The sequence below is a fragment of the Tachysurus vachellii genome, chromosome 2, assembly GCF_030014155.1.
Source record: "Tachysurus vachellii isolate PV-2020 chromosome 2, HZAU_Pvac_v1, whole genome shotgun sequence".
In the NCBI taxonomy this organism is placed as follows: Eukaryota; Metazoa; Chordata; class Actinopteri; order Siluriformes; family Bagridae; genus Tachysurus; species Tachysurus vachellii.
The window spans coordinates 17,916,530-17,933,889 of NC_083461.1; the positions used below are offsets into that span (position 1 = coordinate 17,916,530).

General features: G+C 37.9%; 1 protein-coding gene across 6 annotated transcripts in view; it reads left to right on the forward strand.

Annotated features, from left to right (window-relative positions):
• LOC132839999 (protein shisa-6) overlaps nucleotides 1-17,360 on the forward strand; it is a 51,314-nt gene that overhangs the window by 7,125 nt on the left and 26,829 nt on the right. The window lies entirely within an intron of this gene.

Sequence of the window (17,360 nt, forward strand, 5' to 3'; positions counted from 1 at the left end):
ACTCTTATAATCAGCATAACTGAATGATGCCTGCGGATCAAGTGCTTTTTCTTCAACACTATGCAAATGTTTATGACAAACACTTAACTTGCTTCTTTTTTTAAACCAACAAATGATTTGCATAATTGTATTACCTTCTGGTTAAAACTTAGGTAAGATAACACATGCTAATTTCATTTCATTATCTATCTCCAGTTTTGATTTAACAGTTATATTGTGGATTTCTGCCTGAAGCTAGGACTTTAATACTGATGATGATTTTCTGTGATTTTGGTATATACATGTCGAAGCTTTCTCATTGAGGGATAACTCTAGTGTTTCGTCATGTGTTCTGACATAAGGCTTACTTTTTTCAGACAACAAACCTGCTTTTATTTTATTGTGTGTAGAACGTCTGTAGTATTATAGTACACTATAATAGTGTACTCTTTTTAAGCTTGTCTATCAGACAGGGAATAACTGACATGTAAGCAAACAGATAGCACGTCATTAATAAAACTAGAATGGCTTTAATTGCAAAGAACGGCAAACACGCCGATAATGTATATCTGTTGCTGGAGAGATGGACTTTCAGGTGCCACCAGTTAAAGCTTCCTTTACCTTTCAGCATTATAGAGAGACTGGGATTCTCTGAGTAGTGTCCATTGCCTACATAAATCAAGAGCCACCCTAGAAATAAAGCATCATAGATCATGCATCCATGTGAGCCGGAGGAGAAAGGAATGCGTGAGCTGCATCACAGCCAGAATCCATTAGGTACCATTTATCTGCCTGCATTTTTTGCTACTACAAAGCAATGAGCTGAAATCCATTTCTTTTTATTTGGTGTGACTCATTCTCCCGCCACTCTACCCAGGTGGTTTGTTTTTGCTTTTTGTATATTTAAGTGGCCTTTTTGCAGAGACCTATTCAGCCGTGTGCCGCCATGACAGAAGTGCTAGTTATTTTTAGAGACGCTTGATGAAATATGAGTAGTGAAGGTATCTGTGTGTTTCCAGTACGTATGTAGGTTTTTAAGAAAGAAAAAAAAAATCACTCCTTTCTCTTTATTAAAGTAGTGCTACTAGCTGTGCAGCTTTCAAATTGTATTGTTTTTACTCCATTGTCAAATGTTCTTTTTTGGTCTATCTTGTAAAGGTCAGCTTTGTCTCAGTGCATAATGCATAATCATTTAGACAGAGCTTAAGCCCTTGAACATCAGGGTAAGGATTCTTTTATTTCTTCTGTTATGCTGTGTCTCAGATTGCTTGCTTTGCAGTGACCATTTTTTGGAGCAAAATCACAAGAATGTTTTATACAGCAGAATTAGTTTCTACACAGAGTATCAAATAGTTAAGTGGGTTTGTGTGCTACTGTGGACTAGCAGTGGACTAAGTGGACTTTTGGTGCAGTGGCACCTTGTTAAATCGGACTTGTTTTCCTTCTTGGCGTTCTCCTATCTCCCTGTCTTTTCTTCTCATCGACATTAGACGACATCTTGTCATCCTGCCTCTGGGCTGTCTGACACATTGCTACTTCCATTCTTTAAGTGGAAACCAGTCGAGATCAAAGCAAACTAAACATATTGATTACAGACTTTTTGTGTGTGTGTGTATGTGTGTGTATGTGTGTGTGCGCGCGTGTGTTTCGGGTTTTACACACTGAAAATCCTTCTGATGCAAGAATCAAGGGAAACAGGCAACTAAGAGATTATTTCTATTTATCTTTTTCTTAAGCGAAAGGGCAGTCAAGCATGTAAATTAAAGCTTGTACTACGTGCACAAGGGAGTTTTTTGGTGAAGCCTAGTATTAAATAATTAGCAGTTTGTTTTGGTGCCTAATTATAGCAAGAGACTTTTTTGTTGCACCCAGGAACAAAGCTGGGAATTTCAGAACAGGGGAAAAACGAACACCATAATAACTTCGTGCTTCACATGTGGCTGCTCACAGAGCACAACGCAAGACCTCCAAGAAATGTACTTCTCCTTCCATTTGACCTATAGTGCTGTGCTCTTTTTGAGATTTTATCCAAACTCTGAATGCTTTCAATCTCAAAGCGTTCTCACCTTTGGATCGAAACATCCTGCTAGGAGTGTGAAAAGAAGAAAACATCAAATGAGGCTTCTGAAGATTACTGATGTGTTTGAATCTCAAAAGAACGACCTGGTGTGCTTGCAAAGAAGCATCCTGTTTGAATTTTACCACAAACACAGTGAGGTACTAATTATTATTCATTAAAAAAAAATGCATGTAGAAAAGTAATGCTCTTCAGACTCACTGCTCTGATGTGTCATTCAGGGGCAAGAGGAAAAGGATGTGATTGGTTTGTCAGACTTTGACCTTTTCTTTTGCTTTGTGAATATAGAATAGCTCCCTGAAGAAAGCGGTTTGTTCTTTTCAAGATACTCTTATCAATGTTCGGTTGCTTATTCAGGCTCGCTTTCAATAGACTCCAAACCCATCCGTCAGCTCACGCAATCAAACGTTTCCATCAGCTCATGCGGCAAGGCGAGGGATATGACTGCAGAAGCACATTCTTATGGGATCTCCTTTGTCTTGTGCTGGACTGAAGAAGTAGTCCAGGGGATGCTAGGCCTGGAGAATCACTCACCATCCTGAACAGAATTCCCTTAAGCTGTACACACACTGGTAGAATTTAATGAGGAGCAGCCATCTGTTCAGGACGCTTTTAGAGAAATCTTGCTCCAGTGCTTCCTAATTCCACTTTCGTGAAAAGTAGCGAAGCGCCACATTTTAGCCATCCATAAATGTCCACATGCACCTCTATCTCTGTCAGATTCCTCCACAGTTGGAGAAAACACAATCTTCTGAAATATCTGCTCTGGTAATGAAAAGGAACCTTAGCTGTCTTAGATAATCTGAGTTGTGTGAGAAGTGCTGCGAACTGAGAAAGGTTGTTTATATGTCTTAAATGTGATTAAAAGTTTGGAGCATTTGCTTTTTAAAACTGTAATATTCTCTGAAAAACAGCCTGATAAAGCCTTTGGTTCGATGCTTAGATATCAATAATGTCTACTGATGACTTGTGTATATATAAGAGATATGTGCATGAGATTATTAGTGCATGCATTGCCTTGAAGGACAGGAGTAACGCTCACCGTAAGTGGAAGCTTGAAATACTTAACGAATTTAAGTGCTTTATTTATTATTGGGAAGTCATTACCACATACTGCCTTGTTCCTAAAGGAGGATAGAAAGTAGAAATTGGGTTGATGCCCGAGTGGAGTTTATTTTAACGGAAATACGTGGTGCCGTTCAATTTCACAGCCATAATGGTGTGTGACATATTGGCATCCCAGTGGGATCTGTTACCATTCAATAAGCTTATTTTTATTCAAGAGGAATAGATGAGTGGATTACCTGTGTGCACTTGAAAATAGATGGCTGTTTGCTATTGGCTAGGATGTTGGTTTGTTTGAGTGGGATTTTATAATTTACTCTTCAAAGTGTACAAGTGAAGTGTGTGCTGATTTACAGCAGTTTAATATTTCCTTTATTCCTTATACTTTCTGTGTGATTTTATGAAACTACGAGTGTTTTTTCATCTTAATCATTCACATATTCCTGCAGACAGATATACTGTGTATGTGTGTGTGTGTCTTGCTTGGCGATGAGGCTGGAGCTGGTGATTATCATCTGTGGGCAGGTGACTTGGCTGGGCCGACAGAATCCTTACCAGAAAATTCATTATGCTGACAGCAAACAGGAAATGCTGCCCGCTGTGCCCATAAACAGCAAAGTCTCTAAATGTCAGCTCAGTCGTTCTCTGCTTCCTCTGGTCCAGCTGTCTAACTCAATACCCCCCGTGTGCTGAGAGCCCTGTCTCCAAACCTTGGAGGGAAATGCTAGTGAAGTCACTTTCAATATCTGTATGAAGTTGCTTGACTGCTATTGTTGCCAGCACTTACAGGGCACAGCCTCCATGAAAGCTAACGCTAGATGGTTTAGAGTATTTATAAATGCATTTAGGCTTTAAGAATATACACATACCTCATATATACATATATATATATATATATATGTATATATGTATATATATATACAGATTAAAGAAATAAGGTTCTTCCAAGTTACAATACATTTCTCGGTATTGCGACTTTGGACTCGATCAATTCTATTTTTTTTTCTGCTTTTCCTCTGACCATAAGACCACTTTAGAGGTGGCATTTACTGAACTGCTTGCTGAGCCTTGAAATCCCCAAAAGCTAGTGGTAATGTATTGTAGAATCAGTGTGGAAAGGTGGAAAATCCCAATAACAAGCTCTATATAGACCAATGCGAGTGGACATAGAAGCAACACCAGAGTCTCAAATGGCTGAAAATTGACTTCCATTCTTTCCAGCTCCTTTTATCACATGTGGAAGGATTTCCTGCTCATTTTATGGTTGAGACAGAAGATAAAGCTGACCTCACTGCCCACTTACACTATGATGAGTGCAAAATGTTTGAAACCAATAACAAGTCTCACAGGAAATGGGCTCACAGACTGTTTCACTCCTGGTTCATATTCTTACTTTGATTTGCTTGACTGGATTTTTCTCGCTCTCTTTATGGTCTTAGGTTTCTTATATACTTCTGGATATAAAGTGGTTTGCAGTCCACAAGCTTGGACATGCCTGTGGAAGAACAGCAACAGTGATTTTATGCTCTGTTTAACATTGAAATTGAGTTTGTGTACTATTAATGTATGAGTAATTTCTTTTCATGGTTTTGAACCCAGCATCCAAAGTTCACATCTAGACACTTGAAAAAATATATATATAATTTATTTTTCTCAACAAAGGGAAGTGTTTTTAGGTACAAAAAAAAATACAGAACCTTAACGTGTCTGCATCGGTAAATTTGCGGCAACAATCAGGTCATTTTTTTCTCCTAACTGGGGAGTTAACGTTATATCAGAGTCCATTAGAGCAGATGAGGATATGTTATGCAACAGTTAAAACATAAAGTGCTTTTCATGCTAATTTCCCCCAGGTACACTTGTTATTTATGGTCATTATGAATCTGTGCATCATATATGTTAGTAATAGAGTAAGAACACCCACTGGACCCCTCATCAACACACAATATTCTTATTAATATCCCACTTTTCTTTGAGCAACTATTAATATGAATGATTGACTTAACTGGTGTACATAAATTTCATGTAATTATTAACAGTAAAACCAATTCACACATAAACCGGTTATATAATCTTCTATAGAAGTACAATAGGTAAGATTTACTTCAGTGTGTTTTTTCATGGGATTATTATTCAGTATGCATGTAGATAATTGACTTTATAGTAATAATGAGCAGCGGTGCTCTGAAACCTCACATACGAGGGAAAGTAATAATTTTCTCATGATTTCTCCACCTTAACTGGATTTTATTTTATATACATTTCATAATTATATGTGCTGTGTTTAATTACTAAAATTCTGACACAATGTGTCTTATTTGTTTGGTGTTTATTGAATATTTTGCGTATTTCCTATGAAATTAGTGTGTGACTTCACTCCGAATGTTGCCCCCTGAGGTCTGTAGCACAACACCTAGGATCAGTGTGAAGTCTGAGAAGCCTCAGGCCTGTGAGATGTGTGATTAGCAGGTTTCTTGGGTGAATACTGAATAAACTTTCAGCTAGAGACAAAGTCATTACCCAGATTTGGCTCTGGACTCTTTGCTTTTGAATTTAATTTGCTTTTTGTTATGAACTACATTTCTATCGTTCCTGTGCTTTTTAATGGCAGCTAAGGCTGGTATTACTATAAAAGATCCATTTTTATTAAACTGTGTTGTAGAGAATTCGTCTTCCTGATGGTATTATGTGTAACAAAGCCGTGATTTAATGAACCCAGTGTGGTCTGATGTACAAGGTGACCTTTACAGAACTGAAACTGAGTGATAGAGATTAACCGTGGAATAATAAGCATGGACCAGAGAAACTAAAGCAGGCACATGTGAATCATCCCAATTCCCAAGGGTATTTCCTTGACCTTATGTTATGTTCACAACATGTGAGGCAATCTCTAGTTTTCATTTATGATCTATTATTCATATGGAAGCTGCAGGAAAGAAGACAGAAGGCAGATGACTGTTATCCCTTCGTCTCCTTCTCCTCTCCCTTATTTCACTCTCAGGCAGTATTGTATTTGTGCACAAATGGAACAATTGCTTTGTTGTGTGTGAAATTTTCTGTTCTGCCTGGAAGGGAAACTAGAGTTGTCATTTCAGTCAAAACCTTCTCAGAGTCAGCTGAAGTTTTTTTGTACAAGAGACATTGTGCTGGTATCAAATTAGAATGTAGCAGCTAAGTGACGGCTGGTCACGAGCATTGAGTCACCATTACTATTCTGAAACCAATAGGATTGAATAGGACCATATAACATGGACTCACTGTATGGATCTAAACATAAAATACATACACTCGGTTACTCAGCAGCCTCTGTGTGGCCCAATATTGTGTACTAATTACAAGCATAGTAAACAGAAAATCTGTGCTTACTTTTCCTTGAGTAACTTTTACTTGGAATGGATTAAATCCATTTACTTCCAGTATCTACCACAATAGCATTTTGGGGGGAAAATGATAAAGATAGTAATCCACCTGTTTTTTTTTGTCTCTATTAGACTTGCTATTACATTTCATATGCATCTTCTCATTCACTGCTGATGACTGTGAAGGATGTGACAGCTCCATTACTCTCCCCAATGAGTTGTAAATCATAGGGGGTTTCACCAAGTGTAAACACAACAGTCATAATCGTCAGTGTGAATCTGTAGTCTAAGTAGAAAGCTCAGCCTTTCTTTCATTTCTGTGTTTTTTCTTACAGCCGGTATAGGTGCAATGTTTTTGAACACCAAAGTAAAAAAAAACAATCCACCTCCAGCGATTTAACCGCAAATACCGCAAATGTGGATAGCAAAAGTGCAAATCCATTCTGTACAAATTAAAAGTTGATACTCGTGACAAACACATGTAGTGTTGATTTAAGAGAACCTGACATAGTGGCTTTACTCTTCCATGTCTTTAATGTTTGCTGTCTTTGCTTCAGCAGGACTGTGTTACATCTGGTTTCACGATGCATGCACACAAGGCACTAATCAGTTTAACATTCTCCATCGCTGAAAATTAAATTAGTAAATGCTGGAATGATAAGTCTCACTGTATCATCCTTATCTGACATGTGGTTGCCTAGTGGTTAAGGTGTTAGGCTACTGATTAGTAGGTTGCAAGCTCTATTCTGAGGCCCACCAATCTGCCACCACTGGGCTCCTGAGCAAGGCCCGTAACGCTCAGTTGTATTAAAATTAGATAAAATGTCAGTTGCCCTTGATAAGGGTGTCTACCAAATGTATCTATCCTGGCTGTAAATGTATCTATCCTGGATCAAATGTAATTTCCTATCGTATTGTTGGTAATCTGTGTCTTTTTCTGTCTAGATTATTTATTTATTTATTTAACTAGTTTTCATTTTGGCCCTATCTTGATGCATATGTTTGTGATTTTCTATGCATATGCTGGCTTACTTTGGAAAAAAGATACTTTTTTAACTAAGATTACATAGTATTTAGTCTTGTAGCACATGGATGCTTCTCATATACTTTGTGATTGTTGCTTGAATTTTTTATTTACTCCAAGATTCTCTTTTCTACTCCTGTAGGATGCCATGTTGTGAATGGAAGGTGATCATATGGCCGAAAACACCAGGGTTGATAGAAAACAAAAAAAAAGAAAAATTGAGAATCTAGCTTCTTCTGTGGTAATTTTATTGCTGAACCAATATGTGAGTTTTATCACTGAGGAGAAATGTAAAAAATCTATTTCCGACGTCCCTCGGATAAACTTCTCAAATCCGTGTAAAGATTATATGACATAGTGTACAGCTTGTTTAGTTTGTTCTGTTATTGCATAAAGGTTGTGTGACAAGCAGGAAAGTCGGTGAGGGGAAACAGCATAGCTGGGGCACTTAGTTTCTGTTATACCTGACTGAGGCAGACTGTGAGTAATTGCCTCATTACAGTTCACATTGGCTGCCATTTTGGAATTGCACCAAATCTTTAAAAAATCTAGGAAGGACATATATGCCCTTGGGAAAAAAAACATCTTGAAATATATAAATAAAGCTTTTTAACTGTGACAAATTAGAAATTTGATATGCGCTACAGACATCATACAACATATCCCATTAGATGCATTTCCAGACTAATGGGCCACAAGCAGCTCTTGCAGCATTGACTAACTTGCCAAATGCCCTTGGAGGCTACAGGTGTTCTTCTTCCTGTGTCACATTGATTTGATACGCTTGTTACATAATTGACAGCCTTTTTCAGTGGAAATAAATGCTGCGAGATCCAATTAGCATGGATATTGAGGAGGGGGCTGTGGATAGAGCGCGTTTGCTGATCTGACTCCTACTGAGAGCCTGTTACATTGAGGCACGATAATGGAAAAGATTTGTTTGTGTGTTAATAAAATAAAAGAAATTAATAAACATTTTTAATGTCGGAGCAATTGATTAAATTGATTTGGAGAAATAAAAAAACAGCCATCAGACTGATCAAATGAACAAGAAGAGGAAGATACGACGTTGATGCTGATTTAATCTCACTTTATATTGCTATAATGTTATTTTTTCGGATAAGCTGAAGTTGCAGATGTCCAAATCACTCAAATGTAGCTTTTATCTTTTAGATAAAAATGGATAATCGCTGAAGTACGTTTCAGAAAATTCAGCATGTTTAGCGGATTTCTGGAATATCTATGAATGCTGAAAAGATAACCAGCAATAAGACCTAAGATTTAGTTACAATTGTCTTCTCTTAGTTCTGTGTGTGGCGTGACGAGGCACTTTTCTTAAGAAACCCAGACTTTTAATGCTGACAGTAAGAGGTGGGAAGATGTTAACATAAAAGCTGTCAGAAGGCATATCAGAGATGACACACTGTGTTGGGAAGCTCTCTGTGTATTGGCAATGGAAGAAAGAGAAGCAAGAGAGAGACTATGAGAGAGAAACCCCACTGGCCACCATGTATAGTGAAAAAGCTTTGTGTTGAGGCATAAACGCACATCTCAAAGGTAGCAATTTGGTATTGTATCAAGTGTAATGCGGAACATGGATCTCTGTAGATTTTTTTTTTAAATCAGAGATTTGTTTTATATGCAAAAAGCAAAAAAAATGAAAGCATTTTGTGTCGGAGATGAATGTGTTTCTATGCATTGTTCGGACTTTCTATCTCTAAGTGCAAGCCCTTTGTGTGAAATATGGCCTCCAGGAAGAGATGAATATAGTAAGCTTTTCTACTACTTGTGTTCTGATCTTTTGAACTGAACTTTTTTATCTACAAAATGGAGGCTGTTTCAGAAACTTGTACTGCTGATGGTAGGACACACTCAGCTTTTCTCTTAAAAGCAATGACCCCAGAGGCCGAGTTCAGCTGAGGCACAGAGACGAAAGATTGTCTCTGCCACGGTGACACTTTCACTCTCTGTTCCACAGCTGCTGCTTAAGCTCAGTTCCAGCCTTTGCACATTGACCAGCATGGATGTATTCAGACCACTGATTCACAACCGTGAGCTTGTATTGTGAATATTTTCTCTTGTAGCACTCGTAATAGATAGTCTGTTCTTGTCAGCAGAAAGAGACTATTTTTTATTATCTCTCGCTGACATACTCACAGTAAAGGAATGACTTTGCATTTTGAGCTTTCCAGGCACTCTGCATGTCTGCATTGTTACAACCTGGTACCATGTGAGCAGGACTGTTTGAGTGCCTCTCCAATGTGCCGCATCTCAAAGGCACCATATTGATTTATTTCCTGCGAGAGCATTGTCGGCGTTCCCTGCTCTATTAATACCCCGTCTAGCTTGTTTAAACAACTTTGTAACCAGCAACAAACCCCCACTGCTGTCAGAGAGCAAGGCTGAATCGTCCGTGCTTGCAGCAGGCTGTTATTCCAATGCACCAGTATCGTCAACTCATTTCCATTTATCCTATGATAGGAGGTGTACCGAAGCCGCTGTATAATTTGCATCCATGAGTTAAGGGGTGTGTAATGGCACAGAGCTGTGCGGCGTAATCTAAACTTCATTCTATTTATCATCAGGACATGGAGCATAAAGAGGTAAATCTGCATAATGTTCGTCTGTATTGTGTTTCTCATGTCATGCTCGAATCGCTCACGCTTCTGAAAGCAGTCAACACCCACTTCAGTGTTACCTGCTTAAGACAGAATGCGACAAGTGTGGATGTAATGAGAACGGCATTAACCTTCTGACGAGCAGCTCGGCGCGTAAGATCTTGCCCATGCATGGCGACTGCTTTGTCAGCTGTGTGAGAGAAATCCTATCTGCATTGCTGCTGGATTCCTGTAAGAGATTCAGCAGTCTGGGCAAGCGTGAAAACAATTAATTAAACTTTGGGAAGTCAGGAAGGCAGTCATGCATCAGATATGAGGTTAGAGAGACCTTGGAGATGATTGTGATAGAAGAGAACTGCTTTAAGCTATATTGCATATATCAAAAAAGTTTGCAAATGCAGTTTCAATTAAACATTTGACCCTCCAAATGTAAAAAGTGCTTCCTGGTCAGTCTGTTAAAAAAAAAAAAAACGGTATAATTTCCCATTTATCCCAAAGGTAGATATTCATCCAAAACATCAGAATCAGAATCAGGTTTATTGGCCAAGTGTGTTGACACACAAGGAATTTGGTTCCAGCAGTTTGTGACTCTCAAAAGTACAGACATAAATAACACTATACTTTACAAACTATACAAGAAAAACAATGCAGACGATGAGATACAATATAGACAGAATGAGTATAAAATATGAATACAGAATGAATAAAATATGAATATAGAATATGAACGATCAGTTATGTACATAAAGTGTGGGAGTACAAATAACAATATTGTGCAATACTATGCAATACTATGCTTTTTGTACAATATACAGCAGCAGTAGTGTGTAATATACAGATGATGTGATGACTGACAGTTCTGATAATGCAGTGAATATAATTATGGTGAGTTGTTGATCAGGGTGATTGCATGGGGAAAGAAACTTGATCAGTGGCACTAATTTGCTTCTTTAGTTTTGGACTGGTGCTAACAGGATAATGTTGCTAACAAAACCATAAATAAAAATGAATCTATAAATAAAATACTAATTACCTCTTATGAGTGACTAATAATTAAAAAAAAAAGATAAAGCTATTTTATAGGTAAAGTCACTTGTTTGCCTTTCTAGATCGTGCTCAATAATCCATTAACTTCTGATTTGTACACAGTTATTGTAAGATGTATTACAAAGACTGAAAGCGTTTAAGAGATATACATGTGTACTACGGTGACCTTGTTTTCTACATAAACACTGAGAAAAAGAATAAAAACAGTGCATTTGAATATCCCTACTATATTAATATACAGCAGGCAAAAAGCAGCCAAGGAGTAGTGTTTGATTCTCAGTCTTCATAAAACAGTAGGCAGGAAATACCAGGATATGCTACTGCTTCCACCAAGATTCTGCAGTTTGTAGCCGGTGCACACTGCGCTATCCTATAAGGCAAAAAGTGTGGCGTGGAAGAGCTGTCAAAATCCAAAATAGCAGAAGGCAGCGTGTCTGTAGGCTTTAAAAGTTGTTCCTTGTGGTTAAATCACACTTGTTTGTATTTTTTTTAAATACCTGAGTAAGTTAACTTGTTGAAGTTGTTGTTTTTGGAAAGAAAAAAATTTTCTCTGTTATTTTGAATTGGAAGGTCACACGATGATGCCAACATGGCGGATGAAGTACGTCTGGTTCGTAAACATATTACTGACATATCACATGTACTGATCGGTACATACGTAGCTGAGCAGCGGGTACTGAAACAAATGCAATAGGTACTGTCATAGTATGTGATTTCTGAGGCAGCCAACATGTCTCCCATTCCCAAGTGTCAAATGTTAGTGATTAGTTCATTTTATTTGAGGCTGTGCTGTTATTAATGTGTTGCGGTGGTGGATTAAGGCTCTGGGCTGTGGATTGAGGTTCAAACCTCAACACATCACAAGGCCCTTAACCCTCCCTGCTCTAGGGGACACTGTATCATGGCTGGCTCTGAGTTCTGACCCCAACATCCAAACTTCACTGCGCTGTAATGAAGACGTGAAGAAAAATAAAGGCTTCTAATCTATTCTAATGTCATCCTTCCCCAACAAACTAAAACTTTCACCCAGTTTTACTTTTACATAAGAGTGACACCAAACTATGCTGTGAGGAAGAAAGAAATTCAGCTTTAATATATCTTTCTCTGCTGTTGTCGACTATGCAGTGTGCTTTTTTAATTTGTCTACATAACACCATGTTATAGAGAGTCATATGCAAGTACGCTTAAGATGATTTAACAACCACGTTATTCAGCTTAAAGCATAATATGAATAATTTAGTAAATCTATTGTAACTAAGTTTGTAGTTGAAAATGAGGAATGGAAGCCTTGTTAGCATCCTCACAAGATTTGAAGGAAGCGTGTGACCATTTAAATCTGCACTTGGCACGAGACTACACTTGTGCACATGACTTCATAGCACCACTAACCTCATATCTCATTTAAAAAGCACAAAGCTTCTGTGAAGTCCAGACTTCCTTTTATTCCTTTTCTCTACTAGAATAATCGATCAGTGACTGACAAGTTTTCACTTTTGTTTTTTTTGTCAAAATCTGTATAGAGTTTGAAATTTTCTTGTTGCTGTAGGTATGTGAAAGCTGTGATTTAATTAGCTGTGATTATGATTTAAATGTATGATTTAAAGGTTACTATCACATCAGATGTGTAGCGTTTCTTGAATCAGCTCCATTTCTGGTAAAAAGCAGAGATTTGCTGTAAAATGCAGAAATGTAACTATATATAACTAAATATATACAGAAATATAACTAATATCTCTGTCCTACATATTTACTGATTTACTGTTTAATTAACAGCCCCTGAAGCAAGGGGAAAGTATGCAAACCCTTTGTACACAAACCGGAGGCAGGAACTAAGCCCCCAGCGCCGGATTTGCACAGCAAATGTGCTAACCACTAAACCACTGTAGCCAAAACCAACCAACTCTTTGTTGACTTTTTCCTCTAAAAACGCAATAATTTATTTTGTACTTCTTGATTAATCTTGCTTAAAAGAGAAATTGATTATAGTTAAAGTTCTGCCCTGTAAGCTGTTATTATATGGAACAATAAATATCCTCTAATTAGTATTAACAGTATTTGACAAGAAAAAAGGGGGCAAGGTTGGGGTTTTGATTCCCACCTCTGCCTTGTGTGTGTGGAGTTTGCATGTTCTCCTCGTGCCTCGGGGGTTTCCTTCCCCGGTCCAAAGACATGCATGGTAGGTTGATTGGCATCTCTGGAAAATTGTCTGTAGTGTGTGATTGCGTGAGTGAATGAGTGTGTGTGTGCCCTGCGATGGGTTGGCACTCCGTCCAGGGTGTATCCTGCCTTGATGCCCGATGACACCTGAGATAGGCACAGGCTCCCCGTGACCCGAGGTAGTTCGGATAAGCGGTAGAAAATGAGTGAGTGAGTGAGAGTGACAAGAAAAAATTTAGAAACGTAATATATATGTGAAATATCAGAAATATCAGCACATAACATGTTGATATTTCCTCCCTTGCTGACACTTTTGCTGGCTCTCTTTGTTTAATGGCTGTGTATAGCTGGTTGTTGTTGCTAGGTTCTTGTTGTGAGTGTCTGTGTAGATGTGTAGAGTCATGGGTTTAAGCTTCAGTTGAATTTTGTAGGTGTTCCTTCTACAGCAGAAATGTTACTGTGTGCTTGGAGGTTTTAATATTTATAGAGATTTCTAATTTGGATTCTGCTGTTTGATTTTGAATATGGCATGCTTGACTGTATTCCCGTTTCTTATCAGTGTTGCTCACAGACAGTCTAAAGCTGGGTGAGCAATGACCAGGCCCTTTGAAAACAGCCTGAAAGGCAAACACATAAGAAATGCATCATCTCCACAAAGCCCCAGCCATCATAGCTTCCCTTTTATTTTGATTGATTACATGGGACATTTTTCAAATTGAGTGCAAGAATGTGTCACAGATGATGCGCGGTTTGCCAAAAGAATGACTATGACGCAGATATAATTCATGGATTTGTAGGTGTGCATATTGTTGTTCTTGACTTCTTCACTCACTTCAGAGTGATTAAGAGTGACGGGCACATCCCAAAAACTCCAACGGATGCCTTATTTGCTCAATCATACATCTTTCAGGGCGTGACCTGGACATCGATCGCCATCTCTAAGTCCACTATCTTTAAGGACAAACCAGTTTTTTTAAAATTAAGGAACAAAGAAAAATAGAAGATTCTAGATCAAGGATACGCTGCTTCTTTCTCCCTGGCAGTCTTTATGATTTTAGTGTTCGACTCGTAAGCCTATAAATGCTTTTATGGCTATGTAAGCTTACAACTGAATAAACGAACGGAAAAAAAAATTCCAAAGCATGATTCAGGAATAAGAACCATGAATACAAAATGAATCATCTTAATTAGGCTAAATAAACAATGGCTACAAATAACAAGTGAAGCTTCAGTGAACAAGGATGTCTCATTTGGGAAATGTTTGTTTGTTCATTTCTCCTGTCCTTGTCTCCTTTGTAATCATCTTTTCCTTGCTTCCTGGAAAGGAGGAGCTACTGTAAGAAAGCGAGGAAGGGAAGAAAGGAAATGAAACAAGGAGGAGCAATTAAAGAAATGAGAAGCACTGTATGAATGAACAAAGCCCTCTTTTGATAAAATGATCTCCATAAATCTCACTTTGCTCTTAGTGACTCGCAGTCATTCAATGTAAATGCTTGTCTCTATCAGATGAACAGAAATAAAATTAAAAAAAAAAAAAGAAACTGGAATTAAATTCCATTCGAAAGGACTGTTACCAGTCATTAAGTTGTAATGAGTCAAGGTGTCTCTGAATCTCTATAAAATATTTTTTTAGCCTCGAGCAAACTGTATTAAATATATATCTATATATCTTCTGAAGGCTGAAGGATTGTCCACTGAATATTTTTTCCAGGAGATAAAGTATCTGACATGGAGATACTCAGTTGCTCGTATAGACCTGGCAGCAGAATTATTGGGAAGGATTATAGGGATTGATCATCAGATTATTTTCAGTTTCAGGCTCATCAGTCATTACTTTCAGGCATAAATGCATTTCTCTACATGAGATATTTTAACATAATGCCACACGTGTGTTTGTCTGGAGCTTTTGAAAGAGAAATAACGACAGGTTTTGTTCTTCTATTAAATATTAAACAGTTCTTCATTGCTCATGCACTTCATGCTTGAACGACTACACGAGTGAATAACTGGCATGCATTTAAATCAGCATCTTAAACACAGCTCAGCATTTTTATTAACTTGCCAATTTCATTGCAAACAAAGCATCAACTTCACTCCACTCCAGAACAGAGAAGCTTTCCCTTTAAACAGAGTTGGAAATCAATAAACATTGTGAATATTTAACTTTAGACATTTATGTACTGTTCTTTATAACGATAAATAAATTCCTAATTTGAAATATATTCGAAACACATGTTAAAGGTGTACTCCAGGATTTTTAGCCTAACATCTATCTAAAGCACTTGTAGGATATAAGCAAGATGACAGGATACGAGAATTTACATCACACTGAGGATGGAAATCATGTATAGGTGAAATTCACAGGAACAACACTCATTTTCTACCGCTTATCCAAACTATTCTCGGGGCACGGGGAGCCTGTGCCTCAGGCGTCATTGGGCATAAAGGCAGGATACACCCTGGACGGCGTGCCAACCCATCGCAGGGCACACACACACACTCTCATTCACTCACACACTACGGACAATTTTTCCAGATATGCCAATCAACCTACCATGCATGTCTTTGGACCGGGGACATTGTAGGATATTTCTAAAAGTTCTTTAATGGCTTTGTACACTTTAATTAATTTATTTTTTATGAATAGGAGGGGCAATAAATGTTTTAGGATTTAGAAAATATGATATCTACTTAAATGTCAAATTTTAAATCTGTTGTTTAACTCAGTACAGTGGTTAAAGCTCTGGGTTGTTGATCATATTAGCCCTAGTTCAAGCCCCAGTACTGCAAAGCCACCTCTTTTGGGCAATTGAGCAAGGCCCTTAAACCCTCCCTGCTCCAGGGGTGCTGTACTGTATAATAGCTGCCTCTGTGCTCTGATCCCAACCTCCTCAGTTGGGATATGTGAAGAAAAGTATTCCACTGTAATGTATATGTGGTGATAATAAAGGCTTCTATGCCCCAAATTTCAGGTTTGTCTTTTCAGGCACTACTTTTTTTCTGGTTAGGTATTAATTTATGGTTACGTATTACGAACATAATCAGGAGCTTAAGCAAAGACGCATAATTAACAAAGTCTCAGTGAAAGTTTAGGTCACCTGAATGACTTGCATGTTCAACAACTGCTCTGAACTCTTTTTCCCAGAGGCCAAAAAATGGAATTTATGTCTGTTTGGGTGTGTCCATGTTCAGCATTGAACTTCTCTGTCTCACACCACAGTGGTAGTTAATCACTTTTCAATCTTTTAATCTTCCTTTTTCTCAAATTTTCTTCTTTCTTGCTAAAGAGCTTGCTAAACCTCTCCTATACTTTATTCTAATTGTGTGTTGTTGTTTTTTTGATTTTCTTATTATTATCTAGTTAACAAAACAGAAATATTTATTTTGCCAGCCTCTCTGTCATCATAAGTGAGGACACATTGAGGACACAGTGAATTGTAATGTATTCTGATTAACATGTGTAATAGGCCTGTAATGAGCAGAAGTAAAAATGAGTTCTGAAAGGATTAAGATGATTAGCTGGTAGCAAGTTTGCTACTGTATAAGATGTCACCTTTCTGTTGCAGGCTTCTGCTTTAGCATTCGAGAACTGGAATTATTTTTCTTAACTCTGAATGTTGGGATGTTGCTAGCAAAGATAGAATCTTCCATCCATCCAACAGCACTAATTGCCGATTTGCTATGCCAGCACTGACCTGGTTGTAATGGTGGTCAGTCATTTGTGTGTGCTCTTGGTTGCCTTGGTGCTTTTGGGATGTTTGCGATGCAGGTATTGATTGACATGGCTGCTCTTTATTACCAGGGATGAAAAGATAATAGCATCAAATTTCAATCATAAAGGAATCAATACTGAGGTTTAAAAACCGCACAGCTGACAAGATTCTTCAGTTTTCTCATGTTACATTAAAAGTTTCAGTGAATGCCATTTGATAATAAAAAGGAAGGGTGACTCATATGTTTGATTAAATGAACAATACTCTGGATATTATTGTGACAGTAAATCCAATCTTACTTCTTGAAAATCAATTTGAATC